Source organism: Pelmatolapia mariae, linkage group LG3_W (genome assembly GCF_036321145.2).
Source record: "Pelmatolapia mariae isolate MD_Pm_ZW linkage group LG3_W, Pm_UMD_F_2, whole genome shotgun sequence".
In the NCBI taxonomy this organism is placed as follows: Eukaryota; Metazoa; Chordata; class Actinopteri; order Cichliformes; family Cichlidae; genus Pelmatolapia; species Pelmatolapia mariae.
Genome location: NC_086229.1, coordinates 88,287,930 through 88,312,481, shown reverse-complemented (window position 1 = coordinate 88,312,481; position 24,552 = coordinate 88,287,930). Strand labels below are relative to the sequence as shown.

General features: G+C 39.6%; 1 protein-coding gene across 2 annotated transcripts in view; it reads right to left on the bottom strand.

The window, feature by feature from the left end:
• Nucleotides 1–24,552, bottom strand: part of fgf11a (fibroblast growth factor 11a) — a 105,578-nt gene that overhangs the window by 10,296 nt on the left and 70,730 nt on the right. The window lies entirely within an intron of this gene.

Below are 24,552 nucleotides of genomic sequence, written 5' to 3'. Positions count from 1 at the left end.
TTTGGAGATTGCATCATTTTTTATCTGTTCTATTATTTATATATTTACTCGCCGATTCCACTGGCTCAGCTGGGAATGGGAGGAAATGGGTTCCACATTTCATTGTGACAGGGTTACAGGAACATCTGTGGCATGCACGCAGAGACACGAACACACACACAGACAAACTCAGTCCCAACATGTACATGCCTCTTTGCCACACGGACAAAGTGTTTTGTGAGCCAGCAGGTCATAACTCAGTCTCTACGGTTTACCTGTAACAAATAACAATCAACTGGATCCTTCACCTCCTTCATAGTTTAATGACCTCTCTGTTGGCCTTCAGCTCACACACACACACACACACACACACACACAGAGCCCCCGCATTAGGCAATACGTCAACAGCGGGACATCCCCACCCTCCTCCCCTTCATCGTCCTCCCCACAATCTCTGGTTACAGCTCTCACATATTCCTTCTCTATCTCATATTCCGTCTCTCCTTCTCCACTTCATTCTCTCCATCCCTCCGTCATTTGGTAACCTTGTCGAGGAACAAACCAATTTGCAGGATTGATTTCGAGCCTTGATGTGACGGGTGAGCAGAAAAGGCCTGAATAAGGAGTTTGCTCCCTCTCTTTCTCTCCTTCCCACTCTCGCCCCTCCTCGCCGTCTCCTATCTCGTCTCCCTCTCTCCGTCTGCCATTCCAGGCCCAGATCCTCACGCCTGCCCATATCCATTGTACCACACATAAACAAGCTAATTACATCGACTGTATCGCCCATTCTTTAATTACACATCCATTCACTTAGACAGCCATTCATTCCCTTGCCCACCCATTACCTTAGCTCTATTAGCACAGAGTGAAATCCAAAGGTCTGCAGTGTCTCTGAAGGTGTAATCAGATTGCTATCATTAACTGCGTTTTCGCTGCAGTGTGATGTGTCTCATGTTCTCTGTGCTGTGTGTGTGTGTGTGTGTGTGTGTGTGTGTGTGTAGGAACTTTAAAGGATTTTAAGGTAACTTTAAAGCTGATCAGCAGCTCATTACCGCCCCACCACCACCATCATCAGACATGCATGCTCAAGACCATTAATTGATTAATTATGTGAATTAAACTGAACCTGAAACAGATAAGCAAACTTAGGAGATCCTCAAAAGTAAGCAAGTGTGGTAAGATGCAGCACCTTTTCTGACTGTGATAGAGCTGGCTCTGTTATTTTGCAGGCTACAAAAGGTCACATGATTAGGAGAAGTAACACAAAGTAATCACATTGCATTAAATTGTGTGCTTTAAGGATTTTAAAGATAATCCTGGCTTATTTTAACTTGTTATAGTTTTCAGTGGATGTTTCATCAGCTCTGCTGTTTTGACATTTTTTCTGTGCAGGATCTTTAAAGATGACGAGAGCTGGACCTCCAACTACCATCTAATAGTTAAAGACTTTATTGCAGGGTTGTGAACACAGATGTATAAACTGACTGTATTCTAATACCCAGCGTTCTTGCACTCCTGTCAATGTAATTTCCTGGTATAATTTTCATATAGACACTCTTCTGCTTTATTTTTTCATTTTCTTGGGACACCCCATTTATTAAATTTTTTGAAAAGTGGAACTGGCCCACATCACGGTTTCCAACCAGGACCATGTTTTCAACACAGGGTCCTACTGTGAAGTCCTCAGTTTCCTCAGGGGAGAACGTCTGATGGAAATGACTTGAACTGCTCCAGAGTGCCATCATGTGCAGGCACATCTACATTTGAAGATATATGATGACTTCAGGTGCATCAAAGCAATCCTCACTCATTGCCTCTCTGACACTCTTTCCACTTCCAAAAAGTTCTAAATCATTTTGAGTGACCAGTGTGTGGACACAGTGCTCCCTACAGCTTTCTAACAAATGTGATTTTTAAACTGTTTTAAAAGGAGCACTTGGATTGGTGGTGCATTTTATATAAGGTAAAACATAAAACAGCTCCAAGGTCCTCTCTCTTCACGTACAATTAACATGCCTTTATTCTCATGGCATCACTATAGCTCAGCGGTCCCCCAACCTTTTAAGCACCACGGACCAGTTTAATGTAAGACAATATTTTCATGGACCGGCCTTTAAGGTGTTGCAGATAAATACAACAAAATAAAATGATACGACCAAGACAAAAACTGTGGTATTTTGTAAAAAAAATAATAAACGCAAATTCACTGTGTAATTGTGTAACTTTATTAGCAGCGTCCTCCTGAAATCTGCCAACAACATTGAGAGTAACATCCTCCTCTCTGCCCCTTAATTAATCTCTGGTCGCTATGGTAACGCGTAAATATTTCTTTCAAAATAAGACACACAACTACAACACGGGAAAAAACCATAAATTTCACACCCAAGGCTCTACTCTCGTGGCCTGGTACCAAACGACTCACGGACCGGCCCGGGGGTTGGGGGCTGCTACAGTTAACAAATATTCAACATATTCAAGTCGAAATAAGAAAAGATAAAGACCACACATGGCATCAACAAGTTAACATAAATGCATTATAAAAAGTAAATAAGTATTATAACAAAGAGGTAAAGTTTATAAAAAAGCAAAGTAAAGGCTTCATTTAAACCCGGATTTTTAGTGGCCTGTAATTTATAAATCAAAAAGCTTCCCTTAACTCGAGACACCTTTGTCTATTGTCTCTTTGTAGGAATGTGGTCAATTTCAACGGCTTGTAATGTAGAAGGGTTACTATGACAAAAGTTCAGTCCTTATCCACGAGGTCATTAATGTTACCTGTGCTCATGACATATTCATGTTCAGTGTGTTGAACTCTGTTGAAACCGTACAGTACAGTATAACCACACCAGAGAATTCAGTGGAACCCCGACTTACGAATACCCCGTTTCACGAAAAATTCAAGTTACGAAGGCACTGAACAGCAATATTTTTGCCCGTGTTACGGCAAAATGCCCGAATAACGAAATCTGCTGGCTCTGATTGGCTTAGCCTACAATGCCCACAATGCCTTCCGAATCATGTGACAACCCCTTGGCTTCCTTACTTGTGCTTCGCTGTTCCACTTGAACGACGTATTGTTGTTCTAGTTAGCAATTAGCCCATAGCCTATCTTTCAGCATCACCTCAGTCAAAACGCGCGATGGGTGCTTCGATTTACGAAACTTTTTGACTTACGAAAGACCCTCGGGAACAAATTAATTTCATAAGTCGGGGTTCCACTGTATAGGCGTTTTAATTGTATATGAAAAGAGATTGTTTTGGTGGTTTGTGGATATTTTAGCTGTTTCAAATTTTGACCTTTACTCGAATTATTTTAAAAGTTTTCTTTGAGGTAAACCTTCACTGTAACTTAATGGTGCAGTTATATGTGTGAGATCATTATGACTTTTCTGTTAAGCATGTGTCATGTCAGCAGCAAACCAGATATCAGGGTTACTTTCCCCCACATTTTAAATTTCTCAGGCCATTTCTTATAACAGTTACTGTGTTTTTTCTAGATGTGCAAAATGTGCTTGTGAGTGGTCTGGTGTCTTCTTAACATCTCAGTCTCAACAAAATGCCAAGTCCACTCAAAGCTGAGGTGCAGACTGATGTTAAAGGGCAGGCTGCTCTCTCATCTGTCATCTTGACTCAGTGTCTATGCTGACAGAAAATAAAAACAAACTAAGAGTTCGACGTGGGTAAGACCAAATATATGGTTAGCCAGTGGTTTGAATTCCTTCTAAAATAAGTGTTGACATCTTAAACATGGGTTTCAAAAATCTTAGTTAAAGAAAAAGATCTCCATTCAGTACACAGGACAAGTCAAGTATGGTTTTAAGACAATCAAGTTGTTGTTGCATCTGCCAGCCCACATTTTACACCGGCAATTTAGGCACTCTGGGCTTACTACAGTCTGCTCCTTAATGATAGCTATACCAACTTAGAGACAAAACAAAATCCAGAGACTACAATAAAAAATAATACAGAAATATAAAATATTAAAGTAACACTGAAAACGAATAAGAATTAAACATATAACACAGAGCTAAGTCACCAAGAAGCAAAAAGACTTCTGGTTTGAAACTCCTGGCTAGCTGGAGCCTCTGTGTGATGAGTTGCCATGTTCTACCTGTGCCTGTATGGGTTTCATGCATGTTAGATCAACTGGTGATCTCAAACTGGCAAGTGCTTAAAGTGTATAGTAAGTGTAGTCCAACTAGAAAACTGGCTTATATAAAAGCAGGGTCCATTCCCAAACCGTAAGAAGAATGTCAGGTTTAAAGAGCACAGCTTGATTTGAGTCACTTACTGTGCTGTCAAAGTGTAACTACAGTACCACACAATCGGTATATACAGTATTACTACACAAAAGTGTACTAAGCCTTCAAACTAAGACACACTATCTGGAGTGGGGCACTAAAGTGAATATCTGTATGCATGAGCACATATAAGACTCTTTTTTTCAGTTAGATCGATTGTCTGAATCATGCCTGTATAACTCATTTTAGTTCATAAGTCTTATTTGATTTAAACTCAGTCAGAGCAGTAAAAATCTTGAATAACAGGTTAAAAAATATTACAAGTTACTTCAAGTGTAAAAAAGTACATCCTGACAATGTTCACCTGCCAAACAGCCAAGATTTAAACCTAACAAAGGAAACAAGAAAGAAAAAGCTGACAATCCAAGACTAACCAAAGTGATACCTGTCAGCCCCTCCTTTAAAAAACAGAGAGCAGAGGGTATTATTTCCTGTTAAATGATTTAAAATACAGACTTAAAATACAGATAACTTGTTTATATCTGGAAATACTTTCCACATATTTTATTTCATGCATAGAAATGCCTAAAACAATAGCGCATTGCTTTTTAATGAGTAATTCATGACTTCACTGCAAATTTCACACTTTCCAAATCAAAGCCAAGGTCACAGTATGTGTGACACCAGTGGTCTAGATATTTACAATATATTCCATTCATTTCCTCAGTTCATTGTCCTGTTCAGGGTCTCAAGTTGACTGGACCCTATCCTCGCTGTACTAAGGCAAGAGACTGGGTACACACTAAACAGGTCGCCAGTCTATCACAGCCCTATTAAATAGTTAATTAACAGATATTTTTTTCCATCTTACATTTCTAAGTGACTAAAAAAAGATTAAAATGACTACTACTGTATCAAACATATCAAATAAATCATATAATTGTACACCGAAGAAAGCTTTGTGCACGTAGTTAAAAGCATGCACTCAGGGAGCGATCAGCAATGCTGTTTTATAGAGTTTAAACTTTACAAAATTAAAGACTAACACACATTATTCAAGCAGCATACACACAGGGGACAGATGAGCATCTGTCTTCATGATTTGCTCTCAGTGGACTTCAGGCTGATTTTCTAACTGATCATTTCCCCTTCATCAAAGCTGAGGAAAGGCAGCCATCCTCGTATCTCTTCACCGAGGACACCAACAAGCCTCAGTCTAATAACACAGAATACGATCTGTCACCTGAGCCCAATAACCCCTCATTCCCCTCATCCAAGAGACAAACTACATTCAAGCATCTCCAGTGCAGTTCCTCTTGTGTTCAGCAGGTGCTGCTCCAAACACACAGCCGGGGCTTCTGCTGCTGCTGTAGCTCCCAATGCTACAAAATTAACCGGTGTCCACTTGCCACTCCGTAACCCCCTGAAGGGCTTCGTTTAGCCTGCTAAAAACCACTCGAGCTGGAGAACAGCCACAAATCCACCCAGGGATTCTTTCTCTGCAGCTTTTTAACAAACCACATTTTAAGGAGAGTTTAGTTGTATTTCATGCCTCTGGATGCAGAAGTGGATATAACCCTAACAAATAATAACTTCTACAACTCCACAACCTACTGGCAGCTTTGAAGGTTGTTTTAGCAGAAAAATATAAATGTCTAGTAAATCTCAGGGGTTAGGATGGAAGGAAAAGAGGAAAAATTGCTCATGCATTCACTAAGAACAGACTGAGTAGAGACAAGTCCACCATGAGCGTTTAGGTGTGTGTGTGTGTACATCTACTCATGCGTGTCTGCTGTTGTGACAGAGAGACATGACAGATCCCTCTTACATCAGTGGGAGGCCACCCGGTGCCAGATGACATGCATATAGACACACACAAACACACACACCACACTGACATCGATAGTGACGGATGGACCGATCACTGGGCGAGTGATGGGAGGGGGGGAGACAGGGGGAGGAGGTGTGGTAAAAAAAAAAAAAAAAAAGCAAATGAGGATAAAGGAAACAAGGGGAGAAACATGACAGCTGAGGAAGGAGAAATTGAGAAAGTATTTTAGGAATACTCTCTTACTATCATCAAAAACATCATTCAGCCCTGTTCTCAGCAACACAGCTGCTATTAAACAATGAACCTCACGTTCACTTAGATGGGGGACTTTATGTGAGACCTTTGCAAAAAGACAACAGGCTCTGGTGCAGAAAAAAGAAAAACAACAACCTGGATTAGGGTTCCATACGACATGTGACACGGCAGGGCAACACAACCAAGCGTGAAGAACTTAAAACAATTTGTAAGCTGAGCTGACACTGCAGGTTAATCAATGGCCCTCAATCAAAGCCACGGACACTTAGGGATTGTGTCCCGGGGATGCTGCTGGTCGGAGATACGTGTTACATGTTTTATTTAAGTTATTAAAAGGAGAAATTGTGATAATCTGAATATGGGCTAAAATAATGAGCCTTCATTTGGATAACAACAGGAGAAAGTCACGGCTGTGGAGTCAAGGGCAAACAGTTTGACTGCCTTACACAACTCATTATGTGCTCTTCTTATCTATATCTTATATTTTGTTACAACCTTTGTCATGAGAATTAGTATCTCTTTAAAAAAAATATTGTTACATTTAAATCCAGCAGCAGATCCAGATCATATCCAGTTTCTGGTTTTTATGTTTTTTTAAAGGCACAATAAACTGCATAAAAATGTAATGGATACTTTCATTGCTCGTTAACCATCCCTCCACAAAGTTTTGCAAAAATTTGGCTTAGTTTCAAAATGCAAACAAAAAAACCAGCTTTGGTGGAGTGAAACCAATCAGGTGTTTAATTCCTGTGACCCAGTAAAGTCCTTTTAAGACATCAACTATGTAACTTTGCCGGCTTCATTAGGCAGTTAAAGTGATGGCTTTGCCATTCACATATGGGTGACTTTTACATTAATGCGACCTCATTTGAACATTGCAGAGACTGTTAAGGCAAGAGCTACAGTACAGGACGCCTCATGCGCCCGTACAGGAAGTTATGTGAAATGTGTGAAGCTTGCCCAGACCATCTCCTCCTCTACTTGAAGGGAGTTGTTTTTTTATTTTAGCTTCGGACAATTTCTGAACATATGTTATATGTATATAAATAAATATTCCTAAAAATATAAAAAGGTTTGGCTCTATGCCAGGGGTCCCCAATCCCAGTCCACGAGTGCCGGTGTCCCTGCAGGTTTTAGATCTCACCCTGGGTCAACACACCTGAATCACATGATTAGTTCATTACTAGGCCTCTGGAGAACTTCAAGACATGCTGAGAAGGTAATTTATCCATTTAAATCAGCTGTGATGGATCAAGGACACATCTAAAACCTGCAGGGACACCGGCCCTCGTGGACTGCGATTGGGGACCCCTGCTCTATGCCTTATCTCTGGTCATTCAAATCACTGAACTGAACTTTGGTTGTGGTGTTGGCACCTTTGGGAGCATTTGAATTGAATTATCTCATAAATAATATGGTCTGATGTGTATTACAGTCTTCCGGGGAGTTTGTGCTTCGGTTTTACACTAATTAGCATGTACAGTTTAGGCTGTACAGCTTAACAGTGCAGCTTGCTAACCAAGCTTATTAGCATTAGCATAACTTCTAGCTTCAATCTTATAGTCGGGGCTGGATTAGGTGACCCTTAGTTACACTCTGACTCTATTCCACAGTGTCGTTTGTCCTGTGTCCCTCCCCTTACATCCAACCAGTTGCAGCAGATGGCTGCCCCTCCATGGGGTTCTGGAAGTTTCTTCCTGTTAAAAGGGAGTTTTTCCTTCCCACACTGTAAAATATAACTTGTTGTTTCAACTTAAAAATATGAGGTAAAGGGCTGCCTTAAAATTTTAAGTTAAGTCAAGAAATAGAGTTTGTTCTTATAACACAACCAATTGTTATCTTAATGAAAAATCACATGTTGTCTAAACTTTCATCTTAGTTTAGTTGACTGAGATTTATTAGTCAGTTCAACTCCTTTAATTGCCATCTTTACTTGGGAAAACCCTTTCAGCTAAATTAAAAAAATCTATTGTTTAAACTCTTGTCCTAGTTCAGTTGACTTGGGTTTTTTAGTTAATTCAAATACTTTAGTAGTTCTTTTAACTTAGGAATCTATTTTAGCTTAACTAACATAATCTGTTAGCTAAGTTGATTTAAGTTTATTAATTAACTGAGCTCCTTAAGGTAGCTGAGTGAACTTGTAAATCAGTTTCATTTTAATTATCAGAGTTGATTGACTGGATGTAAAGAAAAATGTGTATTAAACATCTTAAGTTTTGTTTTGTTTTTTTTTGGCTTTCTAACATCCATTTCAGCAAAACTACCTGTTAGGTTTATCTTAGATCTCAGGTTTAAATATCTACATTCCTTTAAATTAATTTTCTGTTGTTTACAGAAAAAAAATAAAACCCCACAGATTCCATTAAAGTCTATCTGATCATTTCATACAGAAAGTTTGTTTTAAGAACATGACAAGACAATTACTCATGAGCACCCAACATTCACCATTTATTGTGCCATCTTAGTCATCTGAGAAACAGAAAAATCAGTGACGTAGCTCATCAGGCTCACAATCCATCAAAACTCAAAGGCTGCTCCCTGTGAAACAATAAATTTGAACTTGGTCTTGAGCCCAGTTTGGGTGAAGATGAAATTCTGACCAATACTCTAGGAGCAGTAGTGATTCTTGTGAAGTAACAACATAAAGTCTGCATTAATGTAATGTATCAACGGGACACTTGCTATTTTAGAAAAGTTATTCTTTACATTTACAAAATTTTTAAACTTCATTGTGCTCAGTCACACCTGTTAGCATAAAACTTGAAATATTAAAATAGTACAAAACCTTTGATAAGTGACAGTAAAGATCAGTTTATAACAACTAAGACATCAAACTCTTGTATTTGTCTTCGTTTACAATTGCAACAAATTCCACAGAACCAATATCTCTGAAAATGACTGCATGCTTCTGAAACATTTGATAATATGGATATTTCAGAAACATCAGTTTGAGTCTGCTCAATTGCAAAACAAAGGAAAAACTACTGACTTGCATGAGATAAGCATCTGCAAAGTCCAGCATTATATTGTTGTTCACATAAGTTTCTTAAACCATGAACAAATGAGTAATTGTCTAATCTGGAATGTAAAGTGTAGTCATTTAGTGACATACAAAAGTGAGAATGAGAACTTGCAAGAATAAAAAAACAAACAGTAAAATAAAAACTGTCCTTAACACTAAGGATCATACAATTACAGTTCTGCATGGCTTTCTGCAAGAGTCTGTTTCTTAGACCATGCACTAGTGAGATGCACTGCCTTCCACCAATGTTCATTAGGATGTTCTGAATGACTTCAAAGATGTCCTTAAGTTCCTTTGGATAGTGTATGTTGAGGGCAAAAAGAAGGCCCATCAGCATGGAAATGGCACTTGAGACATCCCTCAGATTAGACAGGATTACTGCTGCCTCAAGGACAACCAACACATCGATGTCTTCTTCTTTCACCATCGCAATGCCAACTTTCATCCTCTTAGAAAACGTGTCTTCAATACCTGTCGGCTATAAAAGGGTTCAAAGACAAAAAAAAAAAAATAAATTACACAATTACAATTACACAATATCCCGTGTGCTTAACAATTCATGTCTTTCCAAAGAAGAGCCATACTGATGCTTTGGATGATGGTGATTGGCTTTGGGTAACACTTATTAGTTGTTAAAGTTTTTTCAGAATGAGATATGCACCCCCATGTTACAAATCCATTTCTTGCTTTAAACAAAGACCATGTTCATAAATAACTGAGCATGTCTTCAATTGCAGAATTCAAACAAAATTTTCAATTTAAATGGTAAATGGCCTGTATTTGTATAGTGCTTTACTAGTCCCCTAAGGACTCCAAAGTGCTTTACACATTCAGTCATTCACACACATGGGTGGATGACTGAATCGTGACTCAAGAGTTGACAGTTCGTCTTATAATTGGAAGGTTATAAGAACCCTGGCTCCGACAGTTTCAGTCGTTGTGTCCTTGGGCAAGACACTTCACCTGTTGCCTACTGGTGGTGGTCAGAGGGCCCGGTGGTGCCAGTGTCCGGCAGCCTCGCCTCTGTCAGTGCGCCCCAGGGTGGCTGTGGCTACAATGTAGCTTGCCATCACCAGTGTGTGAATTTAAATCTACTTATGCTAAATATTGGCTGTGCTCTAAACCAAATCTGGCTGAGAATACATGAAATGTGCAAACTGCAGCTACACTACAGGATCAGATTATGGCTCCATAGACAATGCTTCTTTAATCAGTTTATTGATTAAAGTTTATTTTTTCCCCCTATATTAACAGCATGAAAAAAGAGCATATAGACATGGCTGAACAGGTTGCATAATTGGCACTGAATATCAACATCCACCTTTACCCAGCTGCCCAATGACTCTCGGCCAGTAACCTTTAATTGCTTACCCAGTCTACACAGTCTCTTTTCCAGGGTCCAGGACATTTCACCAAAGTATTGCCCCCCACAGCTGTAGCAGCCACTGCAGCCCCTTAAATATCCTAATATCTCTGCCATTACAATATACAATGTGAGAAATCAAACGTAAAGCTGAAGTGAACAGTACAGCAGCGAAATGTCAAAGACCCTGGTGAAGACATGAATAAACACAAGACACTAATAATATCAATGCTAGCTTGCCAGTTAGTTTCTCTGAAACCCAGACCAAATCCAGTGTCAAAGATCTTGTAATAATACATTTGGTGAGGAAAAAGTACACATGTACTTTTTAATTTAAAATCCACTGTGGTGCTGTCATTATTAAATTTACTAAAAGAAACAATGCTAACCTTCACAGTCTTGAAAGTGTGTGAGGGATCTTCCTTTAGAAAATGAGGTCCTCTGTCCTCTTCCTTTGTGTAGGGCTCTGGTCAAAGAAGTCAAAAAGAAAACAAAAACACTTTTTAAACAGTGTTTATGAAGCATGTAGACAGCTCCAAATTCACAGCTTTTTGATGCATAATTCCATCAATATATGATTATCATTGGAGATTTTGAATCAGGCTTATCAGGACATTCAAGTAGAATATGATATCCAACCTACCACCAATATACATAGATTCTGTAAAAGTTACCACACTAAATGTCCAGTTGTGAAATATGATGACAGACTTTACTTATCAGCTTTCTTTCAATGAGTTCATCAGTTGAACTGGATAACCTAAAACTTAAACAAAGGATTAGATTTCGCAGTTGAACACTTACATCATCTCCGAAGCATCTTATGAGCCTAGTTAGCCTTTCTATGCCGCTCTTGATTTTGTACAGCTCCACGAACCTCTCCATAATGGTCAAGCACAGCAAAAAGGAACCCTTTCAGGTCAACAGATGTAAGACGGGCAAATTCTGCTTCAACCTGAGCAATAGAAGAAGAGGGGTGGAGAGTACAGGCAGAATTAAAAAAAGATTCTTTGAGACCCAAATTTAAGCAAACAGTCATCTGAGGCCCATTAGAGAAAACACAAACACACAAAAGCAAACAAACAAAAAGATGCACTTTACCTGCCGTTCAGCAAACAAGGAAGTTCAGAGAACAATAAGCTCTGTCTTGAAATCTTTTAAAGTAGAATGATTGTGAAAATGACTTATGTGATGTAAAACTTTAGTAAACGTGCGATTAAAAGAACACTGAGTAAAAGGACAAGTAACAGTTTCCTTATTCCTCAGATGTTTACCTTGATGAGCAATACTGTTTTAGTCCAACTGCCTCATTAAAGTTACACAACAGGCTTTTTACATTAAAGCCAGCAAGTCCATTACATACTCCCTTTTTAGATCTGAAATACTGTGCAGATTCTGTGTATATGTAGTGGACAGCAATTTACCCCAAAGAGCGCAAAGTTTGCAAGTCCACCTCATTTAAATGACAAAGTCAAATGTGATCATCTAGACCTGTGAAAATAAATTAATGACAAACTTGCAGTTTTGGATGTTATTACAACCACAAGAACCTAAACAGTCTGCTCCATTGCTTTTGTTAATGAATCATTTGTTGGTAACACGTCTGAATATTTAGTTTATGCCACCTGCATGTGATCATCAATAGTGCCATATTACTTCTTAAGAAGTACCCTGACACTACAATCTTTATATCATTTGTTCTACAGAGCTATTAAATTACAATATAATCTGAGGTGTTTCCAGTATGACAAAATGCACAAATTGTAACTTACCATTTGACTCCACTGACAAAAATAAATCCCCAGCATCAAGTTTGGCTTCACAGACCTAAAATAAGTAAAATAAAAATATATGTTATAATTATATTGTTTTCGCCATTTATTCATGTTTGCTAATTTTCTGACATATAAACAATGTTAGTTTTGTTACAATACAGAGAATGCAGTTTAATTAAAAGGTAAATTATGCAAAAAAAAAACAACTTCTGCAGTATACCATGCCAAAAATCAGTGTCTCTGATGCCAATTATTTTATCACTACAGCTCGTTTAGTATGGAAACTCACACAATCTAGTCATACTGATCACAAGAGTTCAAAAATAAGTCAAAATAGTGAACTGTTGTTAAGCATAAAGCATTTCAGGGTAACAAATAACTGCACAATATAATTAAAGCAAAAAATAAGCACACTGGAGGACTATCTGATAAAAACTAATATAATGCTGGTTTGTAGACCATATTTTGTCTCTGTCCTCAGTGCACTCTTGCAGCTTAGCATGCAGCAGTTAATAACACCTTAAGTGATTACATAGGGATAAACAGATGACAACAAGCATCCGAGTCCTGCCAAAAAGTTCTTTTTGAACCCAGCCAGTTATTGGAAATATTGCCAAAATGAACTTCCACCAAAATACAACAGCCTGTGAACTTGAAAGGAATTTACAAGTACAGAGACAATATGAAATAAGCTTTATTAATTAGCTGAGTTAGCTTGCTAATATCGCAACAGTGGTTGAGTGCACAACCTTAAAGCTAGCGGCACAATACTTGTGATTTGCTCAGCGCCACATTAAACCCATAAAAAAGGCCATATGTCAGTTTATTAGGTCAAGTTTGGTCATGACACACAAGCTGGACCTTGTCGGCTAAAGTTACATTAGCTAAAGCAAACATTTCGGTAAAAGAGAAAAACACACGTCATGCCATAAATTCAAAACATGTTCCAACTTTTGTAGCTCTCTTTCCTTATAGTTATAACCAATGTTACTCACCTTGAAAGCATATTCCAAAGAAGACGATTAGAAAACGTCCAAGTAAAGTGAGCATGTCGTTAACCGCCAATTCCCCATGATGCACCTCGGTAGCAGTCACGTGAGGCAGTTTTGAATCCTGCTGTGCTCAACTTACCCGCATTGTCAAGTTCACATAAGTTTCTGATTTAGCTGGACATGAGTTTTCAAGTTAGCTTTTTTTGGTGTAATTGGGACGTTTTTAACTTGTAATTCTATGTTATAACAACAACTTCAGTCATCTATCGTCAAACTGATATAGAATAATATGTTGAAATAACAAACAGCTAGAATTACATTTTACAGTGCAGTGTCTCCAAGTGCTTGCCCATAGGGGGTCGTTTGGTTATTGGAGTTTTCACTATATCATTGTAGAGTCTTTACTTAACAATGTAAAACATAAATAAAGGGAATTGCATTGACCCGAGTTATGCAGCTAACATGGTGGTGACCAAAATGGTAATCATGAGGTTTCAAAATCCAGAGTCCAGAAACTAAAGTGTGAAGTCACAGTTGCTTAGTTGATCACATTCGAGTATTCATAACACACACAAGAGAAAACTTAATTAAAAATTGGATTACCAATGTCTGTAGCCACTTGGGGCAAGCAGAAAAAAAACTAAACACAACATTCACACAATCATTTCATTAAAAGGGCGGGACAGTCATGCAAGCGTTTGGTAAACAGATGCTATTCTACAGAAATCTGCTGATAATTCTTTGTGGGTTCGTCTCCATTCACATTACATTTAGTAGATGTGACTACTAGAAGATGAGTGCACATTAACGTATTTGGTCAAAACTTTTGTACTGTGCACATTTTCATCAGCGTCAAAGTGACACAGAGTTATTTTAACCTCCTTTGTGTTTCGTGTAGACGAGTGCATCGTGTCATCACAAAGGTCTACAGGCCAAATTTGGCTTCACGACTTTAAGTCCATCAGACGACTGTCAGCTGAAATTATCAGCCCTCGTTTCTCTGTCACATCTATCTTGTCTTTTCACTTCACAATCGAATAAAAAAAAAGAAGTGTCATAAAAATATCCTGCAGGGCACAAAAGTTTAAGAAGATAGCTGGGTTGTAAAATATTCTGAATTGAACAGGAATTATTTTCTTTCACCTGAAAGGCTCTTGGTTCTGTGCATATTTCTACTTTAGTGGTTATTCTGAAGATGAATGAAAATGACTGGTTACTAAAACCTCAAATCTCAAATATTTATTAACAAAATAAAGCCATGGAAGTGCAGCATTTTGGCAGAGGACATACGTGACAGAGAAATAAAACAACAATGACTGTGTCTCTGTAAAGTGCATGTTGAATATTTACCTACAGATGCAACTCTTGTCAGGAGGATAACAATCTGCACACATAGCAAGGTTAGCCTCACAAATGCTTGTTTAGAGAAAAGCCGATTATTATCTGAGCAAATGAGCAGAAAAACAACTTTAATTGAGGACAAACAGCTGAGGAAGCATCACAGGAGCTCGCAAAACAGTTCTCTAAAGATAGGCTGTAGCTCAGGCGGTAGAGCAGGTCATCTACTGATCGGAAGGTTGGTGGTTCGATTCCTGGCTTCCCCTAGTCTGCATGCCAAATATCCTTGGGCAAGATACTAACCCCAAATTGCTCTCCGATGCATCCATCGGAGTATGAATGTGTGTGAATGTTACTTAGAAAGCACTTAGAACAATGTGCTTGTGCGAATGTGGTGTGAATGGGTGAATGCACAAGTTGTGTAAAGCGCTTTGAGTGCTCAGATGAGTAGAAAAGCGCTATATAAGAACCAGTCCATTTACCATTATCATTTATTACTTCATGCATGGACAACATACAGCCCTGCTGCTTTGCTCTTTCTCACTATCACCAGCGCCATTCTTTCAAACTGTGTATTTAAGCAGCTGCTCAGCTTTTAGGCAAAGAAACTTCCATCTCCAAGTGAGCGCTGTACTCTCTAGCGGATAAACTAGTCAGCTCGAGTGCTAAAAAGCATCAACATCCACAGCCATTAAATGAAAAACAAGCTCTGACATTCAAAGCAATTTTGTCAAACCTGGCTGTAGTACCAGAAAAGAGCCTGTTTGCTTGAGTTTTAAAAGCAGCATTTTTCTGCTTGACTTGGACTGCCACTGTACGCAGGGCTGTTAGGACCTTTTTTTCAGAGGCGAAAAGATGCTTCACTCTGAAAAAGGATGTGTCATACTCACTGTAGCTGTGTAAGTATGCTCTATTACTGTAGGACAGTATGCTAGAAAAAAATAACAGGATTCACAAAAGACTGCGTAAGCTGCTTCTGAAGGGCCTCTCAGTAACATTCTGAATATCTATTACAGGTACATTTGGATCAGAGGAGGCTGGTCCGTTGATGCTGAGGAGGCTGCTTCTATCATATCAGAGGGAACTCAAAGTATTAATAAAGAGTGACAGGTTTTAATTTTATTTATGCATTTTTAGGTCAATAACTGTCCATCCAAGCTGTCTTTTCACTTACAACTCCTAAAGTGGCTGAGTTGCCGTGGCTCCTGAACGCTTCCACTCTGCAGTAAAACCACTTACAGTTCATGTAGGAGGGAAGACGTTTCCTGATCTAACCTATTGTAACAGTGGCATCCCATTACAGTATCATGGTCCTAGAATGAGCTATTCTTTCACAGATGTTTTTAAAGGCAGTCTGCATACTTGACTATATAGACTTGTTGCAATGAGACTGAAGACATGTGAATGCAAACATTAAGAAGTGTGGTCCAATGACTTTGTAGATGGTTGTATGTTATGGTCACGGCAGATAGCCAGCCCTCCCTGAGCCTGGTTCTGCCGGAGGCTTCTTCCTGTTAAAAGGGAGTTTTTCCTTCCCACTGTCGCCAAACTGATTGCTCATAGGGGGTCATAAGATTGTTGGTTTTTTCTCTGTATGTTGGGTTCTTCTGACCCTATGTATTATTCAATTCAATTCAATTTTATTTATATAGTGCCAAATCACAACAAAAGTCGCCTCGAGGCGGGTAAGGTAGGGTCTACCTTACAATATAAAGCACCTTGAGGCGACTGTTGTTGTCATTTGGCGCTCTATAAATTAAATTGAATTGAATTGAACAGCACAAAAGCAGCAACTTAAAGAATTATTCATAATTATCAATTGGCATTGAGACATTGCCTAAATTAATAACTGTAGTTCTTGTAAATAGACTGATTCTTATATAGCAGTTTTCTGCCCTACTTGAACACTCAAAGGACTTTATACAACATGTATCATTCACACAAGCACTTCTTCCTACCTAACATTTACACACTCACACAAAAGTATTGGGAATCAGAATACATTGTCATGCAGACTGGAGAATCAAACCACAAACCTTCCAGTTAGTAGATGCCCTGCTGTTCCTCCTGAGCCACAAGTTCATCCAAGCCATTAATACAGCAACTGGATGCTGACAGGCTTCTGACCACACAGTGAACTAAGGATCATTTCCCTCTACAGCCCACAGTGATTATTTTTAAGAAAACTTGTTGTCTATTGCTTCACTGAGTTTAAAGTTAACTTTTCTCAACCATGGGAAAGTACTGAGATCTGACAACATAAATAAAATAACATGACACCGGGGGACACCAGCTGCCACAGATTTGGATATCCAAGTCATGATCCAGATTGCTCTCAGATACAACGAGCTTATTTCTCTTTAAGGAACAGTGAATTTTTCGTTATCTGACAGGATAATAACAACCCAGCTGCTTTTTCTAAAAGTCTGTCCTCTGTCTTTTCCCTCTGTTTTCCACCTTTTGGCCTCTCGCTGAACCCTCTCGAGCATCTGGGTTGCCATCCTACGGAGAGTAGAAACATTTTTTTTGGCAACGTCTTTTTGTTGATAATATTTTGGCTTTTACAGGGGACGGCATAAGGAGCTCAATCAGGCATGAACGGTCATGGTATCCAGACAGACATTTGTGGCATCTCACATAGATACAGGAACAAAATATATTCAGGATGAATGTCTGTAAACACATGTTCATGATATTTGTCTGCACAAAAAGATGAATAAACAAGTGCACATGAAGCAGAAAGCAGACACGTAATAAGCAGAAAAAAACCCTGCGCACACAAAAAAGCCGAATGTGATGAGAACAGCTGGAGAGGGTGCAGGCGGGTGTAGGAGGGGGAAGAAGCAGAGGGATACGGAGGGAGGGATGTCCTCTGCTTCTCACCTTGAGTGCCAGACCCTCGCTGTGCATTTGGGGATTTTCCAAAGGCAACCAAAGATAACCTGTCTTTACCTGTACACTGCCTTTTATATCTTTTTCATCTCTCCTTTTATATTAGGCCTCTACCCCCCGACCACCCTGTTATCCTCTCTTTATCTCAGTATCATTCCTGCCTTGCTTCACATTTCACCCCATTCCTTCTTTGTCACGTGTCTGCACATCTTAGCTGCCAGATGAGACTTAGTTTGGGCTGTGAGGTGGGGGTCAAAATGCAAAAGACCAGGAAAAAGAGAGAAAGAAAGAGAGAAAGGTGGAAAGGAAAATAAGAGTGCTGACTCAAAGAAAAAGACATAAGCATTTTCTGATTCGATGGGTGGGTGAGGAAGGTCAGAGGACAGGAGCTGGGAGTGTGTGTATGTGAGTTTGTGTGTGTGTTTGTGTGTGTGTGTGTGTGTGTGTGTGTGTGTGTGTGTGTGTGTGTGTGTGTGTGTGTGTGTGTGTGTGTGTGTGTGTGTGTGGGCAGGCAGCTTTCAGGTCATACTCTAAGTAGACTTTGTTGAGAGAACTGACTAATTGCCAGTTTGCCACCTGTCAGGAGCATCAGTTTGTGCGTGACAGCGCACATAGACATGTATTAGTATGGGCTGAGGAGAAGCTGGCAGATGATTTTACATGCTACATACATATTGGGCATCCTAATGAGGCTTAGCAGTACTTTACCAACAAGATCTGAAGACAGCTAGCTTACATTTTTCCCCTAGCTGCAGCTTTGAAGCTATTTAGAACCAGGTGTATACAGCATGGTATATGAGACACTGTTTCCACTGATGCACAGATCGACAGAAAGATTTTCTGAGATGATTTTCTACAACATGGCTAATTCTGTTAAATATCTTGTTTAGCCTAAAGTGTCATACTTCCTAAGTCTAACTATGCAGTTTTGTGGCATAAATTACTCATATGAAAGCCCTGTGTTCATTCATTAATCAGCTCCAGCCTCCCTTCACAGACATTTGGTCTTTTCTTGGAGACAGGTGCAAATTGCTAAACAGCTGTTGAGGATACGTAGGGTTTATTTGCTGCAACCTGGGAGAAATACAAAGGTATTTAACAGGTCATTGCTAACTGTCTGTCCTCTCAGCCTGTAGTGCGTTTGTGTGTGTGTGTGTGTGTGTGTGTGTGTGTGTGTGTGTGTGTGTGTGTGTGTGTGTGTGTGTGTGTGTGTGTGTGGTGGTGCTGGGTTGTTATAATTTTTTCGGTTTTTGTTTTGTTTTTTTTTCCTGAAAATGCCTGCAGTGGTCAATGGACAGTTGCAGATTGGAATGCCAAAAACAATGAGATGTAACTTGCTTTCAATCTTTAATAGGTAATTCTCACAACAAGTGCAATAGCACCTTTAACATTGCACACTAATTTTACATTACAGTTTGAAGGTAAATCCTGAGTTTGACTCCACCATCTGACGGGGTCCTTTTTATGTGGAGTCTCCCCGTGTCTAGAGGATGGATGGATGGATGGATGGATGGATGGATGGATGAAAGATTGTAGCTACTTTATTCAAGTCAAACATTCCTGGCTTGATGATATTTTGATGTTACAGTGCATGACTAAAACAATAGAAAGTCCTGATTGGAAATGAAAATCTTTAATGCATTCAAGCCCTGCAACACTCATGAAAATGGCAATAACGCTCTGTAAGTTTAAAAACGTGAATGTGCAACACGGGCAGGGAAATAAAGAAAAAAAGGTGAACAAAAGCCAGCGTATTTGTTAGAGGTCAAATAAACATAAGATAACATGTAAGTTTATAGAGTATAGAGCAGCTGGTTAACCAAACATTTCCCACAGCTATTGGTAGAGAGCAAAGCAGAGGTAAAAGACAATGAATTTCACACGAATACAAATGTAACTTTATAAAGGTGGTGGAACAAACAAACAAAATAACAAAATATTTTGTTGATTTTCCTGGATAAATATGTGGGTCACAAATAGAAAATACAATATTTAACTGCTAAATTGATAATATGAATTAAACCTAATCTTTCCACACTTCTTCAAAAACTCTGCATTTTGTCAGTTACAAATGATTCAAATCAAAGTGATTTTCATTCATGAGCTACACAGAAGTTATTGGTGTTGTTATCCCCGCACAGAAGTCTTCACAACATCTCTGCAGGAAAACAAAGTGAACTAAATATCTTGGGGAAAAAACACACACACACACACACACACACACACACACACACACACACACACACACACATACATACATACACGCTGCCTCATAGCCAGTCTCTAAAGAGAAAGGAGCTGCTTGCTCTTATAGAACACAATGCAATGATGGATGTGGTAACTTTCTATATCACCAAAAACCATCCATCCCAATTAACTGGTTTTGTGAGACATGACAGCAAAATGCCACAGCATAAGATTTATAAAGGAAAGCCCTCTTACAGGAATTAATTTACAGTAAAAGGCTTTGCTACTTGAACCTTTTCTAAATTATGTTTGGTACCTATAAATTACTGTATAAAATGTGTCTACAAATATAGCTGTCTGCTTGTGTGCATGTTACCCCCTTTGTGTGTGCGCGTGTTTACTAGTTGCTGGTACTGATCAGAATGCAGAACTTGGATTTACCCTCTCAGCTCACTGGGACAGCCGTAACTCTTGTCAAATCATAGCAAGGCTATTGTGCCTGCTCTGGCTGTAGCTGCAGCATTATAAAGCGGATATGAAATCTTCCTTTACTGTTTTCCTCTGCCATCCCTTTCTCATTTCTTCCACATGCCTACCTGCAGGCATTCCTCACCACCCCTCTCTCCTTTTTCTAATTCACGTCTTGTTACCTCCTCTCCTGGGTTGGTCTTGTGACCAAAGGCAATTTAGTGACCTGTACCTCAATGCATCTCAAAATAAGTTCCCAGTGGAGAGCTTAGAGGAGGTCACAAACAGTGCAGAGAACACGAACGAAGGAACAAAGGAACAACAACATGAGAGAAATAAACTGTACTTCAAGTATTTCTGTAACTACTCTCAAAAATAATTGGTGATAATAACAGTGCAGCCAACTAAAAAGCTAGGGACAGTCAGCTCATAGTGTAAAAAACATATGTAGAAGTGGCTAGTTAGCAGGCTAGCTGGTAAACTAGTCTAACTAATGCAAATCTTCAGCATGTCAGGCAGTTAGCTTAGCTTAGCTTAGCTTAGCTTGACTGCTAAGAGGACAAACATTTTCACTGCTATGACTCCTTTCTCCCAGCAATCCACAAACTTTTACATACAAACACAGTTTACAACATACAAACAGTTTGTATGCTGCATTCTTTGTTTTCTGTATTTGTATTATTTTAAAGGTACCAAGAATAACCTCAGACTAATACCATGTGATTAAGTCCTTTAGCATTTGTAACAATTAGCGGGAGGAAAGAAGGAAATCCCGAGATGTTGCTTTTACAAGGTCTGAGCAAGAAGAAGGTCAGTGTGGATCCACAGCTTAGCTAAACACCTACTGTTTTATGGTCTATGCAGCTGCTTCCATCGATTATCCTTTATCAACTAGACTATGCTAGCAGAGGTTCTCAATATAGTCTTTTTACTTTAGAAGGTCATTATATTAGCCCAAACCATAACTACAAGTGTTTTTTATATAGTTCTTCTACAGTAATTAAAGCTTAAATTTAAGCTGTGAAATGTGAAATTCAAAACCTCTGTGTTTTCAATGTTGTTGTGAGCTAAAGAGGATAAAAGGGAAACTGGAATATGTCTTTAACTTACTTATGTTTAATCGTGGTCCTGCAATAACAGCTTATTCAGATAGTACAATATGTTTCGCATGTGAAAGAAGACAGAAGTGGGGCTCTGCTCGTTTATCCTCAGGGTGTATATTCGCAATGTCATTCGAGCAAAGTTTTACTTTGTCCAACTTTCCCCTGTTAACTGCGGAAAGCTTGGCCAGAGCCGGTCCCGGGTATCGGAGTCCGGCCCAATTATGTCTGCCTGCCTCTGTCAGATTGTTTATACCTGGTTGCACATGTGTGTTTGTGGGGATGTGGAGGGTGGCTAAATTGCACAAGGGAATGTGAGTGTGGGTGTGTGGTGTACAGGTTCATTTTGTTGCTTTGTGTGTGTGACTGCATCTCAAAACACCACCCGCACCCCTTTCACACATCACTCCTCCATCCCTCTCCGCTGCCATCTCTCTACCCCGGAGGCTTTTCCAGAGCATACGACTAATAAAGTGGGCCAGGTCCACGGCTGAGCACTATTTTTATCAGAAAGCAATTTTCAGGAGGTGCCCACAGGTAAGCGGGTCCCAGCCGCCTCAGACAATAGAACCATGACAAGGAGTTTCCCCTCGCCATTAACCTCTGCTGAGCTGAACCACATGCCCCAGTTCTCCAAGAGCAGTGCCCAGCCACTGCACAGAACTCCACAAACCTGCACAGGCCTGCTCTCTGTCCCAGAATTAATATTAATAACTTAAAACAAACATTTCTTTGCTAACTACTTGGTATCAGAATGGATGAAGGGCAGATAACTGCAACATGCTCATTTGCTCTTAAGTGCTTTCTCAATATGCATGATTTAAAATTTGTAGGCAGTCAGACGAGACTGAAAGAGAAGTGCTAGATGGGGAAATAAAGAGAGATGTATGGTGGCCAGATGAATAAAGGTACTGCAGAGGTGAAGGCGACAGGAGGATGATAAAGAGGAATTGTGTATTGCTGGGGATGTGTAAAGACAGATGGATACACACAGACCATCTGGCCTCTTTCCTCATACAGCTGGACTATCTGTCTCTTGAAGGAACGAAGTTTCTGTTTGTGCATGTTATGATCACGGAGTCAAGCTTTAGCTATTACTGAGATAAAGCATCAACGTAGGTTTCATAGGGCTGTGGTTTAAAGTGGGCAGGGACTATCAGGAACAGTATTCTGGCACATTCAATTAATCAACAATTAAACCTACACAGTAGTATCAGTCTAGTGACTGTAAGAGTGAAGATGCTGCATTTGTGTGTAGATGGTATCTAATGTTTGCGTGATTTTCAACATCAACATTTGTATGCTAGAATAAATACAAATAAATCTCATTTGTCTGCAGCAAAGCATAAAAAGCATTTTTGGAGGGGATAAATGTATAAGAAGGGAGGGTTGACAGCAGAAAGGAAAGGTTTCAGGATGAGGTGGAACGGGACAAAGGGAGAGACGAGGACAAAGAGGACACAGCAAGGACGAGGACTGCAGATAAGGGACACATCAAGACAGTGATATGCTAGTGACAAAAAGCAAGGAGGGAACAGGAAAAGGACAAACCACAAGAGACGCCAACAGACACAAATGTTCAGACAGAGAGTAAGACAGACTGACAGGCAAGTAAAAGCTATACAAGTGAGGTGGGGGGGTGGGGTTAAGGGAGGAGGAGCGTGGGGGAAGAAAGATGAGCATGGCCGTGGTTGTTGCTCCCAGAGGGGACGTTATGTTCGGTCCAAGTCTGGGCCTGTCAGGCCATCCTTCTCCCTTTCTCTCTCCCCAGCATCTTCCGATCTTTTCGTCTTCCTTCCTTTCAACAGTCAGCCCAGTTTGTTATTACTGGTGCTAAGATTCAGCCATTCCAGTCAATCAAACTGCCCCACCGGCCACTCTATTCTCAAGGAGTTTAAGGGGCCCTCGCTTTGAATACTGATTTTCATGAAAACCACCTACCATGGAAGAAAATCCTGAAAATGTTACATCTGTATCAGCTTTTAATTCATCTTTCAATTCAATCTCTAAGCTTATTTCTAAGTCAGGATCTCATTTTTAAACAAAACCCCATTTCCTTTCTGCATATTTTTATGTAAATGCAAAAAAAAAAAAAAAAATCCAATACTTTGCAGTGACTCACTCCTCTTCTCTTCTTTCACCTCTATTATCATCTCACTTTATCCTCCCGAAACAAGAGGCTCATGTAGGGACAAAAGGACATTCGCTCCATCATTTAGCCTGTCGCTCCCACACTGTCTTGTTTATCTCGTGCACAACAACTTCCTGACCTATGCTTTAAGGTATTACAAGCGTGTTATTTTTCTTTACAACAGATTACTTTGCAGCAACGTGCACACGTCCCAGCCTTTTCTGTCTCGCTAACTGCTAAAAGAAGCAAGGCAAAATTGTTTGGTGATCTTTAAATATCTCTCAAGGCCGCCTATTCTTGCTGAGGCAGGTAAGTCAACACTCGAGAGAGAAAAATACTTCTTCAATCATTTCTATTTATTTTTCTTTTGAAGGTTCTTTCATTAATGCTGTGTCTGGTTGTCAGAGAATGTCTATACTGTTTAAACAAAACAAGCTGTGGAATTGGGTGTTCATTGTATAATAAAAAATATGTATTATTCATGATGTGTGTGTGTGTGTGTGTGTGTGTCACAGCACAGTGCCATCTAAGGCAATCAACCTCATGTACTGTATATAGATGTTTACTGTTTTCTAATGGCAAATATTGGTATTTGAGTCATTGCTGGCTAGCTCCTGTGCTTAGGAAGTGATGAGGGCTGAAAGTAACTTAAAAGCACCACATTTCAGTGCTCCCCTGTGCACTTTCAGGGCCTGTAACTGAGATATTTTCATAATATGAAAGCAAAACTCTGCATGGCTTCATTAGATATTTTACAGCTATTGTACAAAACAAAGCAGATTTGGAGGGGCTCAGGTGGGAGGCCCTGACTGATTTCCATGAAATGAGTCATATTTCTTTTTGATTTTTAAAATAATACCCGTTTCACAGGATAAACTGTCCACTCAGCTGGGATACTTCACTCAGTTCGCTTTCTTTGAAGTGCTGTCTGTTCCACAGTGAGTGCGTTAGCAGTAATAGATGTCTGTAGGCAACTTC